The sequence below is a fragment of the Rattus norvegicus genome, chromosome 3 (genome assembly GCF_036323735.1).
Source record: "Rattus norvegicus strain BN/NHsdMcwi chromosome 3, GRCr8, whole genome shotgun sequence".
NCBI classification, from domain to species: Eukaryota; Metazoa; Chordata; class Mammalia; order Rodentia; family Muridae; genus Rattus; species Rattus norvegicus.
Window position 1 is genome coordinate 91,102,637 of NC_086021.1, and position 9,634 is coordinate 91,112,270.

Here is a 9,634-nt window from a genome sequence, read left to right on the forward strand (position 1 = left end):
TGGTTCTACTGATCCATGAGCATGAGAGATCTTTCCATTTTCTGAGAGTGGGCAGTCTTGTCTTATTCCTGATTTTAGTGGGATTGCTTCAAGTTTCTCTACATTTAATTTGATTTTTTGCCTTGTTGTTCATTGTTTTTATTATTTTACACATGTGCCTTGTATTCCCAATCTTTCCAAGACTTTTAACATGAAGAAGAGTTGAATTCTGTGAGTTATATATAGTGGGTCACATTGATGGATTTTCATATATTGAACCATCCCTGCATCCCTGAAATGAAGCCTACTTGATAATGGTGAATGAGGTTTTTGATGAATAAACTCACATAAGTTCATATGCAGATTCACAAATGCATATTTATACATTTCCATTCAACCAGTTGATTCCAGCTTGCATGTATTTTCACAGTTAATGCTTACACACACATCCATATTTACATATGCATATAGAGCAAAAGATCAAGCACCAGTGCAGAAAGTACTCACTCATTCTGGATGAAGAATGAGCTCCAATCTTTATTGCATAGAGAAAGAAAAAGATTCTATCCTTTTAATGCTAAATGAATTAAACCTAAGTTTGTAAGAAAAATCTTTGCTCCTTTTTTCCTTTGTTCCTTTGTAAGCCTGCTTTGTAACTGAGAAAGGTCCTGTTCTGTCCCATAGTAAGAAGCCTGTCTTGCTACTTCTGCTCTCTGTAGCTTCTTTTTATCCTCTTTTTCTCTGCATTCTGTATATTGCTCTCTTAGTTTTTCATGTTGACTATAGTTTCTAAGTTATTCCACTCTGCTCTCTCCTTCTAATCAAATTATAAACTGAAACAGACGTTTACAGCAGAGAATGTTTACATGCATATCCATTAGGAGTAATTATCTGGCTAAACAATCATCACCTGTCACAGCTCCACAGGTTCACTGAAGGTTTCAAACTATAACTAAGTTATTAGTGAAGTTTTATATAAAGATAAATTCAGTCAATATTTTATCTTCTATCCTAGTACCTATAATAAATCATTAGTTCCATTTATATGACCTTTGGTTAATTGTTTTATAACCTCTTGGAATGTGCTCTGTCTGATTACTAAGAGCAATTAACTGGTGACACATGGGAGACTGGCAGAGTTCTCATTGCAATTTTGATTATCAGAAAAGGATAGCAGTCCCACTATAAAAGAGCTTAATAATCATTGATACAGTTTAGGAATTGTTATTGGATCATCATTAAGATTTAAGAAATCATCTATTTGTCTATATAGCCTCACTACATCTTCTTGGATCTGCAGAGATCTGCTTCAAAGGTGTGGGCTAATACCTAGTGATTGTTATATATGTTTTTTTTTTCAAACATCCCAAGGCAACATTTCTTTTTGGTTGTTTGTCCCGCGCTATTGTCTCGCCAGCAAGAACACACGTGAACACACGAATCCTTCTGCAGCAAAACGTTTATTTTATCTTAAAGAGAGGGGACTGGGGCGCCAGCATGGAGCGGCTTATATACACCCTAGCGCGGCGCATCCACACCTGATTGGTCGCTTACCCATGATCTCATAGGCATGCCCCGGAGTGGGCAAAGACCTGGCACGAAGACACTCTTGCACATGTGCACACAGTTAACTTCCTGAAAGGAAGTCGGGCTGGCGCGGCGGAAGCCAGCGCCATGTTGTAATGGCAAATGCTATCCCGGCTTTCCACGTGGGGTGCAGTGGAAGCCAGTGCCATCTTGTGGTGGCGAATGTTATTGCGGCTCTCCACAGTTGTTCTTTTGTTTATTTTTTTATTGGATATTTCTTCATTTACATTTCAAATGTTATTTCCTTTCCCAGTTTCCTGTCCATAAGCCCCCTATGCCCCCTCCTCTCCTTCTAAAAGGGTGTTCCCCTCCCCAACCACCCCCATACTCCCCCCCCCCCCAATTCCCTTACACTGGAGGTCCAATCTTGGCAGGACCAAGGGCTTCTCCTTCGATTGGTGCCCAACAAGGCCATGCCCATAGCAGGAATCTTTCCTAAAATGAATTCTCTTATGGCCTCACCTTATAAGAGTGAATATGTCACAGATTATATATTATAATCCAAAGCAGACAATCTCAAGAAGATCCCCTGCTAGTTAATAGCTTATCCTATTCTGTCTCCTGACACTTTAAGACATCTATCCAGGATCTTCTGACTTTTAAAGTCTCTGTTGAGACATCAGGTTGACCAGACCTCTTGGGAGTCAGGTGGAGTTGTGTGTCTTGCCTAGGAGGCAGGCGGGGATGTGGGGTTGTGGCGCATGGTATGTTGATCCAGGACTACTACAGGTATAGGTATAGACCAGAAGGAAGATGTAATTCTGACAGGGGCAGGAAGAGAAGAACGCTGCTAGGGTTGCTGGAGTCTCAGCAGGCAGGAGTATTGGGGGTGCCTACCTATGTGTGTCAGATTAGAGCAGGCCTCTTGGAAGGTAGGCAGGGCTATTGGGTGGGGTGAGATACACTGATCTGAAACTGCTGTAGGTATAGGTGAAGACTGGAAGCAATTTCATTTTATTTTTTATTTTTTTCCTTTTTTTTATTATTAACTTGAGTATTTCTTATATACATTTCGAGTGTTATTCCCTTTCCCAGTTTCCGGGCAAACATCCCCCTCCCCCCTCCCCTTTCTTATCGGTGTTCCCCTCCCCACCCTCCCCCCATTGTCTCCCTCCCCCCAACAGTCTAGTTCACTGGGGGTTCAGTCTTAGCAGGACCCAGGGCTTTAAGATAAGGAAGAATGATTAGTTGGCCATGCAGTAGGTTCTACCTTCATAAAACATTAAAAGGTATTTATTTATTTACTTGGATGATGATTTGTGAGCTTCCTGTTTGACCATATAATTAACAATTTTTTGCTCATGTTTCAATCCAAATCCATAAAGACTTTTGGTAGTATTTTATTGAGAATTCTAAATTGAGTTTTTCTTCAGAAAACTTTCTTTTAGATATCTGTGTCCAATATACACAAGTGTCAGTGTCCAAAGTTACAAAAGTGTATGTGTAGAGGAATGAAAACAGGAGAAAATAACTCAGATTCCTAGCATCGGAGTGGGTATTTAAGATTCTTAATGATTAAGAAAAGATAATTTTTTAAAAATTAATATTGTAAAGTTTGCAAAAAATAACATTTAGAGATTTTTATATTATTATAGGAACAAAGAAAAATCAAATTTTAAATCATTTATCTGTACTTATTGCATATTAAAAAGAGTAAAAGCATATTTGAATAGAACCTGCAGAAATAAACTTTTTTGGAGAACTCTATGGAAAAGTAAAGAGGACATACACTGACTGGGGATATTGATTATTTTGTCAGGAGTATATTGACAGTACATTAGAACTTTCATCTACGTATGAATCCTAGTTCTTTCACCCTCTGCTTTTACTAGGCTCAGCTCAGATGAACCATTTCACCTTATGATGGGTTGCTTCTGTGTTTTTCTAGTTTTATTTATTGGAGGATATGGCCAATTTTTGCTCCCTGGGGTCTGGCTTAGGTATACAGTGTCAGGATATCTTATACAAAAAATGTTAGTTCTTTATTAGGAAGTAGAAACAAGAAACTTCTCAAAATATGTGCAATTCTTGGTGGCAAATTACATGGACTTGTTCAGCTTTGGCTTACATGAACTCCACTGTGCTTCTTTTCTCACCATGTTTTGAGTTTCACAAGACCTCCTATATCTTTGTATGTAGTTATTAGTAACAGACCTGCTTCTGCTGCCTTCTGTGAACTTTGGTATTTGGGCTGAGATAGTATTGTTAGGATGGGATGTGTTGCCTTCTCATCTGGCAAGCTTAGCAACATACTATTTCTCTTTCATTGTTAATATCACTTTGGTGTAGTGTTCAAGTATGGCCCTTGGTTCTGAATCTGTAAAAGTCCCCACAACCACCACCATAATACACCATTTTACCTGTGGTAGTTTCAATATGCTTGGCCCAGGGTAAGTGGCACTATTAAGCATTGTGGTATTGTTGGAGGTGTGTCACTCTATAAGCAGGCTTTGGGGGGCTCCTATGCTCAAGCTCTACCCACTGTGCAATTCACATTTTGGCTGGCTGCAGAAGAGTCTTCTACTGCCTTTAGGTCAAGACATAGAACTCTCAGCTCCTCTAGCACCATGTCTGACTGAATATTACCATGCTTCCTGCTTTGATATTAATGAACTGAACATCTATAACTGTAAATTGACCCCAAGTAAATGTTTGCCTTTATAATAATTGTTTTGGCAATGGTATCTCTTCAATCAATGTAAACCCTAAGACATTATTCTTCCCATTTCATTTCTCAACTTTCTTCTCTGATAATTCTCCATTACGATCTAGCTACTTAAGTGTCAGTGTGTTGTATTTCATATGTCTTGAGTTATATATAGTAAATGTGAATACAATTTGTCTTAAATTATCTAATTTGCATGTGTCTCATTAGGACCTCTAATATAACAATTGTTTGTGTAAATGGCTCTTTAAGTATTATGTTATCTGTACTGTGGCTAGTATGGCATTTTGAGAGACATTTAACTAGACAGATATCTTCAGATTAAATGATATCAATATGAAGGCATAATTATTAAAGACAATTTGCTATGGAAAACACAAATGATAAAGAAAATCAGCATCATAATTTGCATAGCAATAGTATTAATTTTCCAATCAAAAGACATAGGCAGATTGAATGGCTCCAGAAGCCTAATACATTTTTTTTCCTCTGAAAGAAACACATCTTAAACTTAGAGCTAGGTAATGCCTTAGAGTAAAAGGATGGGCAAAAATACTCCAGCCAAGCACACATCTGTTGTACTCCACTAATAAGATTGTAGTCTACCATGATTGGATAGCTTTCCCGAGTTTAGTGCAAATGGAGGACTCCTTTCTCTTAGAGAAGCTTCCTCTTTTCTGCCTAATAGGGGCAGCCAGACCCCTATTTTATACTTGATAAATGTCATATAGTCCTTGGCAAAATTACAGGTTCAACTTTCTCTCTGCAGATAAGAACCTGCTCAGGAAGCACCTGGAATATTTGGATTGCCTATCCATGCAAATTAGACATTCTCAGTATGTTAAGCTCCAGCCTAAAAATCCCTTCCTATTGTCCAAGGTTTATTTAGTCTTTGTTTACCCCAAATAAAGAGCACAAGCTGTGTCACTGAATATCATCTAGGAGTGCTGTCTCATTGAATATCTTCTAGGAGAGCTATAACATTAAAATCCTCGGAAAAAACTTTTTTTTTCTCTCAGCACTCACAGATGACCTAAGATTCTGCTGAACTGCTTGGTCCAAGATCTGCTTCATCTTCTCTCATTGGTATGGAACAGTCCCTGGACACCCCAAGGGATGAAGCACAACACAGAATCACACACATCACTATCTTAATATCTTATAAAATTGACTTCAAATTAAAACTAACCAGGCTAGATAAAGAGGGACTCTTTACTTTAATCAAGATAACAGTTAACAAAGATGATGTTACTATTGGAAAAATATATACATCAAAATCGAGGGTGCCCAATTTCATTTTAAAAATGTACTACTGGATTTAAAGACATGTCTTTTCATCAATCCATTAATAGTAGGTGCTTTTAAAAATCTCACATTCTCCAAAAATCAGGTCATCTGGACAAAAATTAAACAAAGAAAAATCAGAATTATTTGACAGCATACATTAAATGGACTTAACTATGTATCTACAAAATATTCCACACAAATAATACAGAAGACACAGTTTATTCTACATCAGAGGAAGCTTTTCTAAAATAGAGCATATTTTGGGATACAAAACTATTATTTACAACTCCAAAAATACTGAAATCACTCTTTCTGTATTATTATTAACCACAGTGCAACAACACATAATATTGAGAACAAACAGATGAACAAAACAAAACAAAAATACACAAACTCATGAAGGTTAAAACAACTTAATATTGAGTGATGAGTATGTCAAACAAGAAATCAAGAAAGAAGTAAAATTTTCTGGAACTAAGTGGAAATGAAAACATAACACAACAAAAATTATGGAACATATTGATTGCAGTCCTCTGAGAAAATTTTACTTAGACGTGTCTAGATTTAAAATTCAGAAAAAGTTATACAAACTTAATAATGCAACTCAAAAATTAGAAAACCAAGTATAGACCAAACTCAAATCCAGATAATAGCAATAAATTAAAAAAACATCGGAGCAAAATCTATTGAATTGAGACAAAGAAAACAACACAAAGAATCAGTGAAACTAAGAGCTGATTCCTTGAATAGTTTAAGGTCTTAGTTAATTGTCTGGTAGTATTCTGCTGTGATTCCAAGTAGCCCAGGTCTTTTATTTATTTGTTTTTTTTTAAATAAAAGGCTTTTTATTACTATTTCTATCTCTTTACTTCTTATGGGTCTGCTTAGGTTCCTTCATGGCTTAATTTTTGTGGTTTGGTTAAATCTAGAAATCTATCCATTTCTTTTATATTTACAGTTTAGTATAATACATAAAATATTTCATTGTTATTCTGAATTTCTCTGGTGTCTGTTGTAAGAATATAGGGCTAGCACTACCTAAGGACTATACATGGACTGACCCTGGACTCTGACCTCATAGGTAGCAATGAATATTCTAGTAAGATCACCAGTGGAAGGGGAAGCCCTTGGTCCTGCTAAGACTGAACCCCCAGTGAACTAGATTGTTGGGGGGAGGGCGGCAATGGGGGGAGGATGGGGAGGGGAAAACCCATAAAGAAAGGGAGGGGGAGGGATTAGGGGGATGTTTGCCCGGAAACTGGGAAAGGGAATAACACTCGAAATGTATATAAGAAATACTCAAGTTAATAAAAACAAAACAAAACAAACAAACAAACAAACAAAACAAAAAAAAGAATATAGGGCTAGGAGGAACATATATTAGGGTAATAAAAACTATATATGAGAACCCTATAGCCAAAATCATCATAACTCGCACTGAAGTCAGAAACAAGACAGGAATAAAACTACTTGATCATCAAAATCTTTTTGATGCATATCTGCATGCTGTTCATAAGCATTTTACTGAACCTCTTTGTTTTGAGTCTAAGTCATCAGGAATATTATCCTATAATTTTCTCATTTGTGCTTTTGGTGATGCTGGTTGTTTCCTTGCAAGGTTTTGGTGTTACTGGTATTAGAATCATTCTGGCTACATAAAAGGAGAGAGACAACCCCTGACATGATTAATGATATTCTGCTATCTTGTAGACAGGACCCTAGTATAACTGTCTCCTGAGAGGCTTCATCTAGCAGCAGATGGAAACAAATGCAGAGACCAACAGCCAAACATCAGGCAGAGCTCAGGGAGTTTTGTGGAAGAGTGGAGGCAGGATTGAGTGAGCTGGAGAGGACAAGGACACAAGAAGACTTACAGAGTCAACTAATCTGGGCCCATGGCAGTTCACAGAGACTAAACTACCAATCAAAGAGTATTCAGGGGTTGGATCTAGAACCCCTACACGCTTGTAGCAGATGTATAGCTTGGCCTTCATGTAGTGTGGGGGTTGGAGGCTGTCTCTGATTCTGCTGTCTGCCATTGGATACTCTTCTGCTACCTGGACTGCCTAGTTGGGCCTCAGTGGTAGAGGATATGCTTAGTTGTTCTCGGAATAGATGTCACAGAGTGGGGTGGCATGCAAGGGATGGCTTCCCCTTCTCTTAAGAGAAGGAGAAAGATAATGAGGGGAGGGATTTGTAAGGGCAGGACTGGGAATAGAGGGAGGAGGGATGTCTGGATTGGTATATAAAGTGAATAAAAAAGTAAATTATGGAAGGAAAAAATATATGTATATATATATGTAAAAATATATGTATATATATGTACATATATAAATATATGTATGTATATGTAAAAATATATGTATATATATGTACATATATAAATATATGTACATATATATACATATATTTTTTCCTTCCATAATTTATATATATATATATATGTTATCCTAGTCAAGGTTTGTGAAGAACCTCTATAATGAAAACTTTAAGTCTCTGAAGAAAGAGGCAGAGAAAGATGCTAGAAAATCCTATGCTCATGCTCATAGAAATAATATTGTGAAAAATGACCATTTTGCCAAAAGCTATTTACAGATTTAGTGTAATTACAAACAAAAGCTTATTCCTTATAGAAATAAAACAACAACAATGATAACAACAACAACAACAACAACAACAACAACAACAACCGTATCCTAAATACGCATGGACCCACAAAAGATTTCATAGTTCAAAGAATGCTCAATATAAAGAATAATGCTGGAGTAATTAGCCTTCAAGATTAAGTTTCTGCTATGCTTCACTGTTCTCTATTATTAGATGACAAAGACTGTAAATGCTTGGGTGGTTTTCTTATGTTTGCAATGTGGGTCAAAGAATGTTATCTTGTGGAGATCTAGATAACCCAGCAATCCAGGAAGTCGGGGTACTTTCAGAAATTTCACGATTATTTTTAAGTAAGATAGCTTAAAATAATGGGGTCAAATGATGATGAATTGGCACGATGAGTGGTGACATTGAGGTAGGAAAGTTTGCTTAGGACAGAGGTACTGGTTTGAAGGACAGAGTAGTAAGGAACAATTTTATAGTTAAGGTGGAAAAATTTACCACTTAATTCTAGAGCTGATTTCATTAATAATGTTGGCATAAATTTGAGAGTCATGTTATGGGTTTCTCTAAGACCTTCAAGTAGATATGATTCTGCATTCCCAAATCATATCATGTGAGACAGTGGATACAACAATGTATAAGGTGACAGGTTTGCCATTGTATTATTCATATCTTGTTGAATGATATTATGACATTCTTTGTATAAGAACTAAAAGTTGTCCATAACCATCATTACTAATCTTTAGTGTATGAATTTGGATACATATGTACATATATATATAATTTGAAATTAAATTTCTTTATATTTTACTCTCCCTAGAATTGTTGTACATGCTCTATGAGTATTTTGATTCTTGAAATAAGTTTGAAGCTCCTTGCTTTTAACTTTTTACTCCATATTTATTAAATTGGGTATTTCTTATTTACGTTTCAATTGTTATTCCCTTTCCCGGTTTCCAGGCCAACATCACTCTAACCCCTCCCCCTTCCTTTCTACATGGGTGTTCCCCTCTCTATCCTCCCCCTATTACCGCTCTCCCTCTGCCAACAATCCCGTTCACTGAGGGTTAAGTCCTGGCAGGACCAAGGGCTTCCTCTTCCACTGGTGCTCTTACTAGGCTATTGATTGGTACCTATGCAGTTGGAGCCCAGGGTCAGTCCAAGTATAGTCTTTGTGCAATGGCTTGGTCCCTGGAAGCTCTGGTTGGTTGGCATTGTTGTTCATATGGGGTCTCAAGCCCCTTCAAGCTCTTTCAGTCCTTTCTCTGAATCCTTCAACGTGGTCCCGTTCTTAGTTCAGTAGTTTGCTGCTGGTATTCGCCTATGTATTTGCTGTATTCTGGCTGTGTCTCTCAGGAGAGATCTACATCCGGTTCCTGTCAGCCTGCACTTCTTTGCTTCATCTATCTTATCTAGTTTGGTGGCTGCATATGTATGGGTCACATGTGGGGCAGGCTCTGAATGGGTGTTCCTTCAGTCTTTGTTCTAAATTTTGCCTCCCTATCC